The following is a 15,765-nucleotide window of genomic DNA, read 5'->3' as shown; positions in this document are numbered from 1 at the left end:
ATTGCAAATTGAAGCACTAGAGACTAGTGCCTCATTAGGGGGTAGAACCAAAGGAGAGGGAAACTAGTACCACCTCTAGGATGACTTGGAAAAGGCTGGATAAAGATGATCAATGCAGCACAGTTCTGAGTGCATGCACATATGCTACAACATTCCTTTCTCTATGTAGAAACGACCCACTTGATATTAGTTTCGGCGATACAAAATAGGATTAGTTCATTGAATCTTTATCCAGACACAATTCAGTATCTGTAGCGATCATGGTTCATGGATATTGCCGGTCAGATCTTCAAGAAATCAAATGGTTGACAAAGAAGAGAAAGTTCAGGTCATTCCAGGGTGTGAGACATTTGTCTATGTCAATTTCTTTTACATTGTATAGCTGTTACTTTCATACTACTATAAATATTCGGTAATTGGATCTCTCATGTACCACTCATCGACATTATGAGTGCTACTGGAAAATAGCGTAAGTGCATCCTCTTTTCTTGATAAATTGGACCGAGAGAAAGAGATATTATATCTAGCCCTTACAGTGGATACCAGAGCAAAAGATATATCGACCTGATTTGATATAACAAGTACTGTTCTCCTTCTTAATCCTGAAGTTCCACGCTAAAGATGTCTTTTCAGATTCTCAGGAGGTACATACATGCTACTGTTGTACAGAAGCAAACTAGGCCACAACATCTCTATTTAGTGGAGCTACAAGACAATCGATGAGGCAAGCAGCCTTTGAATCGCTTTCCAGAACTTATCCTTGTTCACCGATAGCTAGCCTGACATTACCTTTCCTCCGGTGTTTCTCATTCCATCAATGAGGTAGCACCAAGTTGATCCGAGTGCTCCAATGAAGAAATCTGCTTCGGCGGCTATCATGAAATTGACAAGGAGATAGTTTGTGCCAGTCTCACGGCCCAGGCTGGCCTCATACACTGCCATGGTCATATTACCACCTTGGCGTGCCACGTTTGTGAAGTAGAATTTTTTTCGAAAGGACCGAAAGAGTATTGCTGATTTTTTTTAATAGAAGTAGATAATTGATTTAGTTTATAAGATAAATAGGGTCTAAAAATCTCACAACTGCGCGATTTAAAGGAACCGATAGACAACTCCAAGACGATAATAGTCTTGTTTGGCACAGCTCAAACTTATGAGTTTTTTCTGAAAAGCTATTTATCTAAAAAGTTGTTTATGTCTTCTACGAAAAACGGTTAGCTTATAGACTTAATTTTTAGGCTCTCAGCACACTAGCTTTTCAGAAAAACTGATCTCAGTTAGCTTATCAGCTTTTAGTTCATTTACCAAAATCCAGCTTATAAAAAAAGTCATAAGCCAACAATAAATTTGACGTTTGTTTTAGCTTATCAGCTTTTATGAGAAACAGAAGCTGCTGAAAAGCAGAAACAAACGAGGCCAATATGACCTCAGAACAAAACGACGCTCATACCAAAAGCATAACCATACAATAGCCAAGATCAATCCAACTCAACTCACGCGCTAACCAACCCAACCATTGTCACCTTGGTCGGCGGAGCCCTACTCCCACACCACCATAACTCAGCCAGCGGAGCCCTGCTCCCACATTGCACCTCTCTAACATAGGAGTTGGCAGCGCGTCGCTTCGGAGGAGCGTGCATTGGAACAAAAAGCTAGCGTGAAGTGCCAAACCAGCTGAAAGGCCACCGCGAAACGAGGGTGTAGGGGCAAAACCTACAGAAGAAACCTACAGGTCAAATCGAACCCGACCGAGCCGCCACAAAGCCGACGACCACCGCAACGTGAGAACTAGATATCTAGAGCGACACCTCCAAGGAAGACGCGACATCAAGTCGCCGTTGTCGCCTGTCTGGTTGCTCGAACAAGGTTTTCACCCAAAGACTCTAGGAGAGGGGAGTGGGGAGTCGCCATGACAACGCCTTCAAGGAGGAGAACAACGCCCAAGGATGTCACCATCATCTATGCCAACTAAAGACCAGACAAAGCTTTCACCAGCGGCTCCCACAACCCACCCCTCGCGCACGGCTAGCCCGCGTAAGGACCAAGACCAAAGAAGCAGCATCGCCCCCTCCACGCAGCCGCGTTGTCCCATTGATAGCTCGACGTCACGAAACTCCCCACGGGCCCAGCTTGCAGAAAGAGGGGGAGGCCAGGCAAGGGGGGAGCAATGCAAGCGCCTGGAGCCGGGACTGACATGGCACCGGCTCCACTAGAATCAACACCACCTCCATGCAGCCGTGCCGACCCACGGCCATCCCAGCGTCACGAAGCACCCCACGGGCCTAGCCTGCAGAAGAGGATGAGGCCGAGCAAGGGGAGGAGCAACGCAAACACCAAGAGCTGGGGAGGAGGGGTGGCCATAGTTGGAGGCACAACGTAGGTGGCCCTCGCAAAAGGCAACAGGACGGCGAGTGCAAAAGCCACGTCAATGCCCGGCAGGTCCAAGAAGATGATGATGCAGAGCCACCCTTTCTTCAAAAAGGTAGGCAGCAGAACGAGCTCGATGGCCACTGCGCCGAGGCACACTTGTGCACCATGAGCGATGGCAGCGTGAGCACCACCACGAATAGAGCTACGGGTGGCACCAACGACGCCAAGCACTCGTCAGGCGCCAGGCCAGTGCACGCATAATAGCACAAAATGCCAGGATCCCGAGCAGCAAGCCAAAGCAGCAAAAACTCGACAGCCATGAACACTAGAAGGCACATAGAGGAGAGCAGAAGGTTGGGGGCAAAGAAGTGAAAGGACAATGATGTCGCCTAGAGGTAGGGATGAAAACGAACGGAAACGGTCGGGAAAACCCCCTAACCGTTTTTATTTTCTTATTTTCTCTCGAAAACGGAATCGAAAACAGGAAAGCCAGAAATAGGTACGAACTCGGGAATGTCGGGATATCAAAAACGAACCAATCCGAACATAAATATGCGGGTATCAGTCAGAAATTGATAATTTAAAATGAGAACACCAATTCGTAGAATAATGATTTCAAGCATCGGCATGACACATAATTAATTCACACCAACAAAAGTAATTTATATCATACACAGATGAACCAAGTAATGACATAAGTATCAACTGAAAAACAACTATCATATCGTAACTCGAGTACTCAGACATAACATACAATCACACAAAGACTAGGATTGGAGGTGGTGCAAGAGCTTGAACAACAACGGTAGGTCAGCAGCCGACCGAGACTGGACCACTGGGATGTGGTTGAACTTTGGGATAGAGGTTATGTTTGGACTGACCGGCCGAGCTTAGCATGTGGGCTACATTGTGATTTGTGAAGTTTTATCTCAATTAGAAAAACGGGAAATTCTAGATTAAAAAGGGGAAATCCGAAAACGGTCGGAAAAACTCCATAACTATTTTTATTTTCACAATTTCTCTCGAAAACGGAATCGAAAACGGACGAGAAAATATAGAAAACAGATTGGAACGGAACGGGATTTATCCCGTCCGTTTTCATCCCTACCTAGAGGGGGGGTGAATAGGCATTTTACAAAAATTCGTCCCCTTTTACCGTTGGCCTAAACTTGCAGCGGAATATAAATTAACGAATTTTTCACAAGTGAAAAACCTAAATATGTTAGGCTCAACTAGTGTACAATCACCCTAAATAAGTGTGAAAATTACAATCCTAAGGTGACAAAAATTATTCTAATCTAGCGAGAGATATGCAATAAAACTTAAATTAAAAAAAGCTGAAAACACTGTTTATATGCCTGAATTTATTGTTCCGGTGAAGACCGGAGTCTCCGGGTTGTACAGGTCCGGATTCTCCGGATTCTGTACAGAACTGAGCCCGAAACTGAATATAAAGGATGGGTAGAGAGTTCTAGCTCAAACCAAGTGATATCGTGTGTTCCCGGAGATGATTCCAAGTAGATCCACGGAGAACGTATACTCAAATACACACAAATAAGTAGATCGAGCAATATGCACAAAGATTTGAACAAGAACTCAAAAATAAAGAAACAAGAGAGGAGACACAAGATTTGTTTCCCGAAGTTCGGATTCACCACCGTGAATCATACGTCTCCGTTGAGGAAGCTCCAATGAGCCGGGTCTCTTTCAGCCGCTTTTCTCGATCCACTCTTGATTTCTTCCATTGCGGAGGCGAAATTGAGCCCTTCACAAACTTTCCTGTGGCTCACCACAAGCACGGGAGCTCACTAGCGACACCTAGCCGGCTAGGAGGCTTCATCTCCAAGAGTAGCAAACGCTTCGAGAACTTCTTGTCAAGAACTCAAGTGCTCAAGAATAGATTTAGCTCACTTGCACTCAATCTTCCAATCTCTCAACCCAACTCACTTTTCTTCTCAAATCACACACTAGAATGGAGTGAGAGAGGTTCTTTTGGCTCTAGAGGATGTTCTTTTCGTGCCCTTGCAGCAGCCCCAAAGGATGGGATGAGTGGAGTATAAATAGCCCACTTCAAAAAACTAGCCGTTAGGCTCTTTTTTGGACTTTACCGGGTACCGGAATATCCGGCCTACACCGGAGTCTCTGGCCACTCCAGGTACCGGAGAATCCGGTCTTCACCGGAGTCTCCGAGTACAGCACAGCTGACCTCCGAAAAACGGCGATAACTTTTGATCCCGGAGTCCGATTTAAACGATTTTGGACTCTATGAAAAGCTTATTTAGAGGGCTACACATCCCAACTGAATTCATGACCTAAAACACATATGATAAAACTAGGAACACTCTAAAATCCATTTTGGACACTTCCACACTTTTCGCTTCGGACTCTTAACAAGAAACTCTCACTTTGGGTTTGGTTGCGAACTCTTGAGCACTGAGACACGATAATTAGCTCATATTGCATCCCTCTTAATAGTGCGGCATGCCTAGATTCAATTTCAAAGTTAAAACGCATTTTTACCAATTTGAGCCTTTTGAATACTTTCAAGTACCACTTCTTACTTTCAAACATTTGAGAGTTACCAACTTTCATATATTCTTCACTTGATTCTTTATATGATTGATGTGAATCATCCATAGCTTCCCATGGCCTCGCACGATCCATCGGTGCAAAGCCTTTACTCGCTCTTCACCACCGCATTGGTCCTTCGACGCCAAGCCATTTGCTTGCCCTTCACCACGGATGGTCCATCGCAGCCGAGTCTTGCTTGTCCTTCACCGTCTTGCCATAGAAAATCACTTTGTATTCGACATCTTCAAGGAATTCATTTTATCAAATATAGAGTCCACTCTTGTTCTTGACTCTTGGTATATATGATTTTAATTCAACTTATGCCTTCTTATAGATTCTAACTCCAACTCACTCTCAAGCACAAAGCACATGGGTTAGTCCATAAAACCTAAATGACAACTTTTATACCTTAAGTTACTTGATCTCCACAAGTAACTTATTAGCCTTCATGCATATTGTTAATCTTCAAATAGAACATAACCCCACTCATTCTTAAACACATAGCACACAGGTTAGTCCATAAAACTCTATTGACAAGTCATACCTTTAGTTACTTGATCTCCACAAGTAACTTAGCTTTCAAGCTTATTGCCAGGCTTATTGAGCTTCTTCTTCTTTTTATGAGCATCACTAAAATCTTAAAGACTTTTGATGCAATTCTTTGAACTCATGGTATTTCTCAAAGAATCCATGCTTCATCATTAATTACCAATGTTAGTCCATAGGTATTGTCATTAATTACCAAAACCACACATAGGGGCTAGATGCACTTTCAAGAAGAAGCCCCCAGCAAAGTCGCGTGCCACAGCCGCCACCACGAAGGAGGAGCACACCCTTGCATGGGACCCGTCGACGGCACCACGGTTCTAGACGTCGCCGAGCAGAACTCGATAACTACACGACAAAGCCGACCAACCCTGCGCGGAGCCCGCCAGCAGTGACCCGTGCCGCAACTGCCAAGTGACACGTCTAGTAGCCACCCGAAGATGGATGCACCTAGCGTTACTACCAGGAGGGTGCGAGAGGAGGGCCTAACGCGGACAACGAGGGGGCGAGCGCCGCCGCCGCCAGGGAGGCCGATGCCAGGGACGGGACCTCACCGCCGAGGAGGCTGAGCGGCCGCACCAGCCATGGCCACAAGACACAGCCACAAGCATCCAAATCCAGACCAGTTGGCCCCGAATCTACAGCCCCTCAGCGACGGAAGGGGTGGGAAGGGCCGACGGGAGTAGGTTGTTATTCGAAGAGGACAAGTAATGGGAGAAGAGGAATGAGGAAGGCACACGACGCCGCTGGACGCCGTGGTCGGCCGCTGTCGCCTCCACAGCCAGCGGCTGCGGCAGCGACAACGGCAATGTAGGGCCGCAAGGGAGGGGCCTTGGCGACAGTGATGAGTCACCCCTAAGTCGCCTCTCAGAGACAACACAGGGGGAACGAAAAGTACTCGGACAGAGTTATGTGAAGTAGAAATTCCAATCAGGATAAAATTTAATTTTGTCAATAACTTCCTGCAAACAAATTACAGCAATTAAATTTTATCTACACCCTAGAAAATAGTTGACAGATAATGCCAACATTTTAGACTGCACTGCAGAAACTAGACTGATGTTTTACAATAGAATGGGGAGTTGACTTGCCTACATTTCAGTAGAAAGCCAGATGTTCTTTAGACTTGGAAACCATTTGCGGAGTTTGTAGGCCAGCTCCATGTATCCCTCAAAGCCTACCGTTACCATTAACACAAGCTTTGTCTCCCATCCTTACATGCATGCTGAGAAGAGGCCGATGTATATATGGTTTGTGGTCTGACCACACAATCCGTTCAATGTTAGATTTGGTCCTAGTATTGCTATAGGACCAAGAATAACAGCTAAAGGGGGAATTACTAGACGCCTTATAAATATCTTGAGAAATAGATGATCTACTCCTTATTCACTTAACGTTCCTTAAAAACGTAAAAATATAATCATAAACTTTAGAGAGATAAAGAGAGAAAGAAAGTTTCAATGGAATATGAATCATATGCTCTATTAAAGATCATTTCATATGTTTTTGAGCACAAAAGCTTGAAAACTTGAACGAAGAACAAAGCAAAAAGATAGTCAACGAAAGAAGCAACTCCCTAAATTGATGTTCTAGAGACAAAGTGATTCAATACCCTCTCAAATACATGAGTATATTAACGTTTATGTCTCTAGCAACAAGAAGAACAACTTTACAAGATTGAAAAATCACAGCTCAAAGACAAAAATGAAAACCAACAAGAAACTCACAACAAAAAAAGAAAATTTGCAAACTTGTAAGAGAACCAATAAAGAGAGATTAGAAGGAGAATAATTCAAACATATGCAAAAATATAAATTTTATTATTCAAAAATGTCAATTATATTTTAGCAGATTATAAGAATTTTTCTCTCAAAAACTCTCATATATTACATAGCTAAATACCCATCTTCCTCTTCTCTAAAATCATAGCACTAGGCTCTCAAATGAGTGGCACAATGAGCTCAAGTGTCTGGTTCAAGTCCTCCTATAGCTCCACCTCTCTATTTATAGGTCTAGAAAATTTGATCCCTAAGTTTTTAATTTTTTTCAAAATACCCCTCTCTTATAGTATACTCATGCCTACCATCAAGGATATTTTGGTCCATTTTCTTCTCCGTTCATCAGACGGCCACGGTAGTATCATGACTTAGCTTCGTCTCAACATAAGCTTCACGATGATACCACGTACTCCTCTAGTCCTCCCATATTTTTGAGGCCAAACCGCGAAAACCTAGCACGCTTCTCAAAGCGTGACTAGTCGCCACTTACTTCCACCTAAAACGAGCTCTCCAATGATGACTTGTGTCCTCTATCTTAGGATCTTGACCGCCGACAAGTATCTCCTGCTTCCGATCCTTCGGGCTGCATTATCATTTGCACCGGTATCCTTTTCGCTTGACTTTGTCAACACACCATCTTCATCCTCTGTTTCATACTTTGCTTGACCTCCACGTGTACAGTTAGGATCACCCTTAACTCCGTTCGGGTTACTTGATCGTCTGGCAGCAAGCCTCCCATTTGGCCCTAATCATCCTGCCGTTGACCGTCAAGTTGCATCCATCACCTGCACATCACTAGACAAGCAAATATGTTTCTCCAACTCAAAACCAAAATCACAAATCCTCAGTTTAAAATACATTGTACTGAAAACGTGAACACCAGATGATCCAGCGCATTTTGCCTCTGAACACCAGACCATCCGATGAGTGTACCACTATCTGTTCCAGGAAAATTTTGCTCTCTGCAAAAAAAGATTCAGTGAAAGCTTCCAGTGATTTCATACCCATCACCGGATAATCAGCGTGTGCAAATCCATCAAACCATCCTTCTGCAACATCTCTACAACAAAAGGTCTAACGATATCCTTCGATGCTCATACTGAAACACCGGACTATCTGATGTTTGCTTCTATTTCTGCTTCGACACTGAAAATGCTCATGTACTCACTTCACCGTGCTACCGAACTATCGGTGTGGTCAAGAACTCACACACCGGATATTCCGGTGAGATACTTTTTCTGGACTCTGCCTCAATTCAAACTATGATTAGCTATAAATAAGACCACGTGCAAGCAAACTTATGCCAACTAAAATCATCTCAAATCAAACATTGTTAATATCTTATCATACGTTTAAACTAATGCATATTTCAACTTGATATCTCAAATACCAACCTGCAATTCGTGAAATCTTTTAATGCTATTGGTGCGCTTGTTACCATATCTGGATGATTATTCAGACAAATCTTGGGGCACAACGGCTGATCAAAGAACCAGTTTTCAGACTGCACAAACCTTTGGTGAATTATTCTGAATACTTTCGAGAACCAACTTTGCTGCTTTCAGACCAAATGCAGAGTGCCTAGCCACATTCAGTAGTCCGCACATGTACTCTGTTGGGAACCTCATTAGGTACCTTGTGGCCTGAACGGAAAGTTAAAGACAAGATGAGATTTAAATAACAGCACAAGTATAACTAGGAGCAGGAGAGAATTGATTGATTCTCAATTACGAAGACCCTTGTAAGATTCGAACTCACCTGAGCTATCAACCATTTTCCGATGATTTGTGATCAGTCTCCCATTTATCTCGGTTGTCGGTTGCAAATATTTCCATGGTTCCCCCACACCCTACAGTACAACATATGTTAGCATTCCTTCAGAAATAGTAGCAGGCAAAGGTAACTGATAAGGCAAAATTAGCTCTGGGATAACCAGCAAACAAGTGGACTGTGAGAAGTGTTATCAATTGCTTATCACATATAAATGCACATTTCAACTTAGTTTCTCACCTAGTGCTCTTGGTTTCCAAAGAAAATAACTATGCAAGTAATGAAATGCATACAACAGTTTTATTCAATCGATCCCTACAGAACTAAAAATTTAATTCTATCAGAAATAACTATATGGGCAAATTCAGATATGCCGCAGCAGAAATAGCTTTCGTAGGAGTGTTAGATTGTAAGAAGTGCAAGGGGATTCTACCCAGGTCGGCATTGTTACATGTAGCGGTTTGGTTCAGTTGGCGTCCTACTCCTTAGCTATTTTTATCGTCTTCCTATTCCCTTCTCGTCCCTCTTCAAATCATAGACCTCTCAGCCTTCCTCATCCATAACGTCACGGCCGCCGCTGCGGCCTCAACTCCTTCCTCGCGTGGGTGGGGGCAGCGAAGAAAAACTCTGCGCAGTCGAGGAGAAGGAGGTAGCGGCATAGGACGACGGTGCATTGAAAATATTTTTAGTTATAGAATATTAATAAAATATAGGTTATTAGAACGTAGGAAACATGATTTAGAAAGTTAGTAGAAACACGTAGAGAAATAAAGATAAAATATTTTGAAATATTCCTATATAAATTATACATGGAGCTAGTTGGAGATGCTCTCACGTTAGCTTCCATTTCGCATGCATGGCAACAGCGAATCTTCAGGGATGCGAGGGGGGTTTTTGATTGGACCCTCCCTCTCAAATGATTGTCATGCTCTATGGAGTCAGAGGCAGATGGACGCTCTTTAGGTGGGGAAGAAGATGAGTCTGCAACAACCAGTTGAAGATGAGCCCGTTATTAATTTGTTGCGGATCCGTCGCACCGCATGGGAGATATATTTGGTATGGAACCCCCGCGCGATGCGGCTGCACACCCGCTTTTCGCGCTGACGTGACGCCCAACCGTCTCCAGCCAAAGGCCCGGATGCGTCGCAGACTCAAAACGGCACCTATGATGCCGGAGCTGTGAATTTCGAGCAGGAGGAGCATGACGGATCATGGTGATGGCATTCTAGAAACGACACGTTAAAGGAGACTGTCAGAGTAGAGGATCGCGCTAGGACGTTAAGTGTAGGGGAAGCAAATTGGGCGGGACATATGATTGATCATTCTTTTTTCTCACTCCAGAAAACTACAAAAGTGATTGATTAGCTGAGATAGGGAAATAATCCTCTCAAATTGACGGTGTTGAATGAGGAAATAAATGGACCAAAGCTGCAAAAGAAATAAAAGCTCGAGATTTTACTTTTTGACGGGCGTCCACGAGGTACATTTGAAGCCCTACTTGTTTTTTTTAGAGAGAAAGACGAAAACTCAGCCCAAGTATGAAGGGCCCATATGCGACGCTCTCGAAAGCCACTCCGGCCCACATTTGAAGTTTTATGGGCTTCTTGTCCGAACAGAATCAGATTTCTCATCGGATGATGCTCCCTGACGTCTGAAGAATTAGGTCCTTGCTAAGGGCCATTTTGCTATCGTTGGCATCGTATCGTATGCCAACGATGACGATTCAGCAACGTACTGACGAGCAGGCAGGCTCAGACGAGCACCTTTTCCTTTTCCTTCGACCATCCTCGCCCACCCACATTCCATTTCCGCGTACACGCCTGCAGCGGCAAGGCTGCAACTGCGTGCATGGAGTGCAACGCCAGCACGAGCGGCACAGGTGGCACCCTGCTCGAGTACCTAGCTAATGCATGTTGCGTGACTGACCTCACTACAAAAGCACCTCGTACTACACCTCCTACCCTTGCCACACAAAAAAAAAACTATACTACAGTAGCAAATATTCAGTTTAATGAGAGCTTAAAATTATATCAACATATAAAAAATGAGTGCGTCCCACGTAATCTATTCTTCTACTCTTCACCTATCTAATAAAAACTCTAAATTCGAATAATTTACCTATTTTTTATCCACATTCGCCCTCTAATCTTCTCATCTGTTACCTACTATAAATATAGAATCTATTTTACTAATAAAAATATAAAATTATAAGAAAAATATGTGGCTAATTCTCTTTTTTATATATCTTATTTGAAATCAAACTACGATATCGCTCCCATTGTATTCGTTCGGCGATACTCCTATATTACATTCATATTTTCGTACTTTAAGTTTGTATATAATATTACTATATCTAATATTTATATTTTTATTATAACGTACGAGCACTTAAATAGTTCAGTCTTATGCTACGGCTACTATAATTAGAGCTCTTAAACTCAAACTTATGTTCAGATTTTCTCTTCAAATTCATGAATACTCTATGATCCTCGAATGAAAATTTGAACGATAAGGAAAATAAGTTAAACGATTCAGCCGTCGTGAGAAGCGTGCCAAGGGAAGAACAGAGTCGTCAGTCTCAAGGAACCGGAGCTTTCCGATGATCTACGGAGCTAGCTAGTGTAAAATTCAAGTTCAAAGGCTAACCTGTGGCCTGGCCGTCTTTTCATAACCTTTTCTTCCGTGGCGCAATTTAACACGCTTCCCGAAGACTAACTGGCAGACGATGAAAATGATGCTTAGCTCCAACGATGAATCGGCATGCTCGCTGGTTGAAAGAGAGCCATGCCGTTGCCCGTGGGTATCCAAATCATGAGATTGTTCCATCCACAATAATAGCATTAGCAGCAGTTTAGTACGGCTACTGCTATTGCCAAAAAAAAGCAAAGGCTAAGCGAGGATGTGGATCATTATAGGGACGAGGCGTCTTGGGTGCGTTGCATCACGACAATAGTTTTTTTTTTTTATCTCAGTCATAAGGTTATTCTGTATTTTTTTTCTCATCAAATTTAAAACCCTCTTTTTAATATCTTCTGACTATTCATTTTAAAAAAAATAAAAAAGCTGAAGGCTCATCACAGCTGTATATTTTTGTTTCCAACCTAGTAGTAACCTGTCAGCCTGTGACTGAGGGAAACCTGCATGTAAAACTGAACCTGAAGTCCCAATGTTACTATTGAAACTGAGGATTTCTGGGGCAGGCTTAATACTCTAAAACGCATGAAGCCCTGAAGAATAGAGTGCGCAGAAGGAAGAGCTCCAAGAACGAGGAGCCTTGACTCTCTGATGATGCCCCCGTAAAGCCCGGTTGCCACATCTAGAAGCTCGAAAGCAAACTCACATTCTTCTCTGTATACAGCATGGCGAACCACGAGTTCACTGTTCACGGGCGGCGACAGGATGAGTTTGATTAGATGGGAGGCCGAGATTACACCAGTTTCGGCCGGTTCATGCATGCTCGCTCGCTCTGGTACGTGGTATAATCATGGCCTGGTTCCAAGTTCGTGAACCTTTTGTTTCCTGCTCCTACATAGGGGGTAACACGGAAGCACGCCCCATGAGAGAAGATGCAGCGATAATTAAGCTGAATCTACATGGTGAACAGAGATTGTTGCCCACCTGTTATGCTGAGTTCGAGTAAGTTTTCGTGGGTCGAGTAGGGTCTACAATTACAAGTGAGGTGAAGTGACAATTGCAGGCCACGTTGGGGACAAACAGGGGGCTGGGCGTGAGCTAGTTTGTGCTTGTCGGTTCATGGAAAAGCTTGTCTGCCTTGGACTTAGAATGCCCCTCTCCTTTGTATCCAGCGCCGAAGCTACATGTTTTCACCGAATACACTGGCATCAGAAAAAAAAAATCTCAATTATTAATAATTCAATTTCACCTCCTATACAATATCTAGATCCAAACATATTCACCACTTAGGTCTAAATATGAAGGGTGCGCACTCGAATCTTTGAAGCTCTAGTTTCAACCCTACGTGCAACGTATACTTGATGTTGAGTTGAACAGTTGATGCCTTGTATGTGAAAGTTACGCAGTGGTCGATGCAGGAAGTATCTGCACTAGTACAAGTAGTAAACAGCAATATTTCGTTCAATGCTCGTCAAATTGTTGCATGGCGCTTTACAGCCTTAGCAGAACCAAAGCTTACGTTTGATGCCATCTTACGTCTTTTCTTTCCTTTCCTGCTTTAATTTTGCCAACTTTCGGGGCTCGGTCCTCCCTTGATCAACTTTCCGGCTGCTGCATGTTTCTTCAGGCTTCAAAGTAGCAAATCCTACAATTCGAAACAATCTGTAATCCACTGTGGTTTACGTTCAAATATATACTGCATGCAGCATGCATATTGCACAAGGAAAGGGCGAAAGAGATGGAGTGGTAAACAGCAGTAGGGACGTAGAGAAATACTTCATGCAAGTCAGAGACAAGTGTTCTATAAACCATCAATGTATGGTGATGATGTTGTCAAATACACCTACCTGGGATTACTTCAGGTTATTTTTCTAGCCTCTGCCTCTGCTTCTAGGGGCAGTAGATAAGAAGCCACCCTGCTCCGTGCCTTTGCATGCACATGGTTGCTTCTCATTTTAACCTGCAAAACCCAGCCGGGGCAGAGAACACTGAGTGAAGTCTGAACAGAATGGCGCCGCTCCAGTTTGAGCTTTCCCCCCTACATGCTACCGCATTCTAGCTAGCCTGCCTGATAGCTTCTATCTCTTTCTCAGTACAAGAACTGTGAGGCATCAAAGTGTGTGAGCTCACAGCCTCACACGCACATCGCCTCTAGCTCTCAACCTCTCGCTCGCATCGTCTGCTGCTCATGGCCGTGGGCGTTGTTGGTGGCTCGTGAGATTTGCAAGGCGACTCCTGGTTCGATTCTGCATGGCAAGAGCTCAATGGATGGGAAGATCATCAAGTGCCGTACTCCTGCTGCTCCTGTGCGCTTTCCTCTGCGGCGTTATCCTGCTGGTTGTTCCGGTGGCTCACCAGGGAGAGGATACGGGGAGATTCCCTGTCGCAGCGTCGTCGTTGCCAGCCTTCGGCCGCCGCGTTCTTCCGCCGTTGGCTGCGGCGAAGCCGAGGCGGTTCCGTCCGCGGCGGTGGAACTCGGCGGGGTTAGACGACAGCAAGCATGAGGTTCCAAGTGGCCCGAATCCGGACTCCAATAGGTAGGTAGATCTGTTCCAGTGTCGCTCCTCTGCTTCTGGAGCTTGTCTAGGTATCGCTCTTCGTTCTAGCTTCATGCTTCGTTTGCTCACATCTTCTTCATAAGAGAATGAAATGAATGTACAAACAGATGGGCACTAATGCATTATAAAATTTCGATTGTTGCTCTGCTCATGCGCTACTGTGAGATGCATCGTCGTTGCCAATTGAGTGTTTCTCTACTCTACGCATTGCATATGCACAGATGACAGACAAATGGCTTGCGTTCCCCATTTAATCGATGAATGAAATTCAGAAACGGTTTTGAGAAGATACTCCTATCTTTAAATTTAGTCATGTGAATTCTGAGCGACTCCAACCGATGTCCTTATTGCTATGCATCTGAAGCAAAAAACTATTCATTCGAAACATATATTTTTCTAAAGATTTTTCGCTGCAACCGGAGCGGTCGTTATTCCAATAATTTTGTGCTTGGACCAGGCATGCTGCTTTTGCAGTGAAGTGTGTCCCGTGCTCCTCCTGCCCGGCAGGTACAGCAACAGATGGCCCGGCTCTGCCGGATGCACCTGCTTATATGCATACGCTTGGACACTAGTGCGTGTGTGACTGAACGCGTCGCTGGATGCATGCCCGTAGATGGCTCAACTTCCTGATGGAATTTTTTGAGAGAAGGATGGCTCTACATTTTTTGAGACCAAAAGATAGATCAGATCAATCTACTTGAGTTAGTAATGGACCAAACAAAGTGTGCCGTTACGCTGCATGCGTACGTACGCCAGCCTTGCCGGGCAGCGCTGCAGGATTCCGAAATCAAAACCGAACTAAGAAACAACCACCTTGCAGTTCCAACTTTCAGGAAATAAATTCTATGCAACGGTATTACAGATGTATTCTCATACATTACCACCTGGATAGTACCACTGGATGATCATCATTTGTGCTCAACGTGGATTTCAAAGTGACGGTGAGATTCATTTAATATTAATCATATATGTCAAACAATAAGCATGCATGATAATTTTTTATTTGTTTGAGATTCACGTTGAAGACAAATATGCGACCATCCAAATGGTGCTACTTAAGAATGCATCTGTAACGCCACTATATATTATTTATTTCCCAACTTCCAATGGGTGCAGAATTCCTAGAGTATTGGATTCTTAGGGCATGAACATATTGGACTATTTAATTCAATGTGGAAATGTTCGTTGTATGTGACGGGGAATATTTGATGTGGAATTTAACTCGAGAAATTAATATTTGAGGTGTCGAGTATGACTGTGCCGGAATATAGTAGAGGAATTGATTGAGATATACTCTACTGGAATTTATATGTACGTATATGTTTTGGGCTGGGTACAACACAAGGTGGAATAACTGGATTTACTTTGCAAGATCGGTTCTGCAGGCTGTTGGCCCACATGATTGTATTAGAATTAATATTATATACAATATGATCATACCACATAGTTGACACATGTGTGCTAGAGACAAGTATATTGTAGACTCATATAATTGACATATCCGATCGTTGTTAGTGATATAGTTTAGGTGTCTAACG

General features: G+C 43.7%; 1 pseudogene; it reads right to left on the bottom strand.

Moving 5' to 3' along the window:
- Positions 1-705: 705 nt before the first annotated feature.
- Positions 706-14,281, bottom strand: LOC133920765 (uncharacterized; annotated as a pseudogene).
- Between the last annotated feature and the right edge of the window lie 1,484 nt (positions 14,282-15,765).

Source organism: Phragmites australis, chromosome 6, assembly GCF_958298935.1.
Source record: "Phragmites australis chromosome 6, lpPhrAust1.1, whole genome shotgun sequence".
In the NCBI taxonomy this organism is placed as follows: Eukaryota; Viridiplantae; Streptophyta; class Magnoliopsida; order Poales; family Poaceae; genus Phragmites; species Phragmites australis.
Note: the sequence above shows the minus strand (reverse complement) of the source record. Positions and strands in the feature narration are given on the sequence as shown.